The 3,254-nt window shown below is 45.4% G+C and overlaps 1 pseudogene; it reads right to left on the bottom strand.

The window, feature by feature from the left end:
* LOC115283441 overlaps positions 1-3,254 on the bottom strand; it is a 14,952-nt pseudogene that overhangs the window by 1,243 nt on the left and 10,455 nt on the right.

The following is a 3,254-nucleotide window of genomic DNA, read 5'->3' on the forward strand; positions in this document are numbered from 1 at the left end:
TGGATCAAGAAGATGTGGTATATATTCACGATAGAGTACTACATGGCAATGAGAGGGAATGACATATGGCCCTTTGTAGGAAAGTGGATGGACCTTGAGGGTGTCATGCTGAGTGAAGTAAGCCAGGCAGAGAAGGACAGAAACCAGATGTTTGCACTCATAGGTCTAGCAGGAAAACAGGAGAGACCTAATGGGGAACCAGGGGGAGCGGAGGAGGGAGAGAGAGTTGGGGAGAGAGAGGGATGCAAAACTTGAGAGACTATTGAATGCTGAGAATGAACTGAGGGTTGAGGGGAAAGGGGGAGGGGGGAAAAGAGGTGGTGGGGATGGTGGAGGGCACTTAAGGGGAAGAGCACTGGGTGTTGTATGGAAAACAATGTGACAATAAAATATTATGGAAAAAAGAAGATGATATGGTATATATACATAATGGAGTACTACATGGCAATGAGAAAGAATGAAATCAGGCCATTTGTAGGAATGTGGATGGACCTCGAGGGTGTCATGTTAAGCGATATAAGTCAGGTGGAGAAGGACATATACCATATGATTGCATTCATAGGTCTAACAGGAGACCAGGAGAAACCTAATGGAAGACCAGGGGGAGGGGAAGAGGGAAAGAGAGTTGAGGAGAGAGAGGGATGCAAAACATGAGAGACTATTGAATACTGAAAGTGAACTGAGGGTTGAAAGGGAAGGGGGCGGTGGAAAAAGAGGTGGTGGTATTGCAGGAGGGCACTTGTGGGAAAGAGCACTGGGTGTTATATGGAGAGCAATTTGATAATTAACTATTAAACAAATAAAATAAATGTAAGGATCAGAAAATGCCACATTCCAGAAGCTCAAGAAAAAAAAATGAAAAAATAAAAACCCGGCGGACTCCACCAGAAGTCTTCCAGAACTGATCAGTGAATTAAGTAAAGTTGCAGGGTACAAAGTCAATGTACAGAAATGAGTCGCATTCTTATATACCAAAAATGAAGCAACAGAAAAAGAAATCAAAAAAACTGATCCCATTCAATATTGCACAAAAACCCATAAAATACCTAGGAATAAACCTAACCAAAGATGTAAAAGATCTGTATGCTGAAAACTATAGAAGACTTATGAAGGAAATTGAAGAAGACACAAAGAGATCAAAAAAAAAAAACATTCTGTGCTCATAGATCGGAAGAATGAACATTGTGAAAATGTCATTACTACCCAAAGCAATTTACACATTCACCGCAATCCTCCATCAAAGTTGCACCAGCATTCTTCTCAAAGCTAGAACTAACTATCTTAAAATTCGTATGGAACCAGAAAAAACCCCGAATAGCCAAAATAATATTGAAGAACAAAACCAAAACGGGAGGCATCACAATCCCAGACTTTAGCCTCCACTACAAAGCTGTCATCATCCAGACAGTATGGTATTGGCACACAAAGAGACAAATGGACCAATGGAATAGAATAGAGAACCCCGAACTGGACCCACAAGTATATGGCCAATTAATCCTTGACAAAGCAGGAAAGAATATTAAATGGAAAAAAGACAGCCTCTTCAACAGGTGGTGCTGTGAGAACTGGACAGCAACATGTAGAAAAATGAAATTATACCACTTTCTTACACCATTCACAAAAATAAACTCAAAATGGATAAAAGATCTGAATGTGAGACAGGAAACCATAAAAACCCTTGAAGAGAAAGCAGGAAATATCCTACTAGACCTCAGTGGCATCAATTTCTTCCTCAACTCATCACCACCGGCAAGGAAATTAAGAACAAAAATGAACTATTGGACCTCATCAACATAAAAAGCTTCTGCAGGGCAAAGGAAACATTAAAAAAAACTAACAGGCAACCGATAGAATGGGAAAAGAGAGTGGCAAGTGGCATATCAGATAAAGGTCTAGTATCCAAAATATACAAGGAGTTCACTAAACTCCATACACAAAAAATGAATAATCCAGTGAAGAAATGGGCGGAAGGCCTGAACAGACACTTCTCCAAAGAGGACATCCAGATGGCCAACAAGCACATGAAACGATGCTCAACATCACTCATCATCAAGGAAACACAAATCAAAACCACACTGAGATACCACCTCACATCAGTCAGAGTGGCTAAAATGAACAAATCAAGAGACTATAGATGCTGGCGAGGGTGTGGAGAGACGGGCACCCTCCTCCACTGTTTGTGGGAATGTAAACTGGTGAAGCCACTCTGGAAAACAGTGTGGAGGTTCCTCAAAAAACTATCCATAGAACTCCCTTACGACCCAGCAATAGCCCTGCTAGGGATTTACCCAAGGGATACAGAAATGCTGATGCATAGGAGCACATGTCTGCCAATGTTCATAGCGGCACTTTCTACAATAGACAAATCATGGAAAGTGCCTAAATGTCCATCACCTGATGAGTGGATCAAGAAGATGTGGTATAGGGGTGGAGCTAAGATGGCGGAGAGGAAGGGAGCTCTGTAAACTCCCTCCGCACCGTTTTTTGAACTGAGAAGGATATTACGTTCATCTGAGAGAGCAGAAGGAGAAAATACGAACTCCAGAAGGAATAGAACCTCAAGGATACCTGAGTGAGTGGGGGCGAACGGGGGATATCCGAGGACGGGCCAGCCCGGGACAGGCAAGGGAGGTAAGATCCCCAGCCCAACGTGGCGCAAGTGCGGGGCCCCCGGGAGACAAAGGGAAGAGACAGAGTCGGAATGCGCTCATAGAACTGTCTCTGGGGAAGAGGTATAGAACGCTTGGCTGCGCTTGGAGACAGAAACCCACTCCATAGATAACTGCTGGGTAGCGGGGCGCAAGAGAAGGACTAGCCCCCAGCCCTAAGCCATCTCAGCGGGGAATCAGAGGCGTCTGTGGCTGTGAGAAGTGGCTGCTCTGGAGAGGTGCACTCCGCGGCGGGAAGCGGCCTGAGCGGAGACTGCGCCAGGCGGGAGCAATTCAAACTTGGTTTTGGGAACGGGACCACGGACCACATTTCCACGGCACACCTCACCCCCTGCACGGACTGCGCGAATCCTGGGTCCCCACAGGGAAGAAATAAGGCGTGCACTGACGGGACCCTCAACAAAGAGTCGGTGGTGGGTGGAGGCCCGGGGCGCGCGCTGCTTAGAATGTAGGAGCTCCCAGCACATTTCCAGCAGCGCACAGCGTCTTGAGCAAAGCTATCGGAAACTAAGAGAGACTCGGTTTTTTGCTTTTTGTTTTTCTCCTTTCCCCCATTGCAATCGTGATCCTGACTGGGGGTGGGGA

Source organism: Suricata suricatta, chromosome X (assembly GCF_006229205.1).
Source record: "Suricata suricatta isolate VVHF042 chromosome X, meerkat_22Aug2017_6uvM2_HiC, whole genome shotgun sequence".
Taxonomy (NCBI): Eukaryota; Metazoa; Chordata; class Mammalia; order Carnivora; family Herpestidae; genus Suricata; species Suricata suricatta.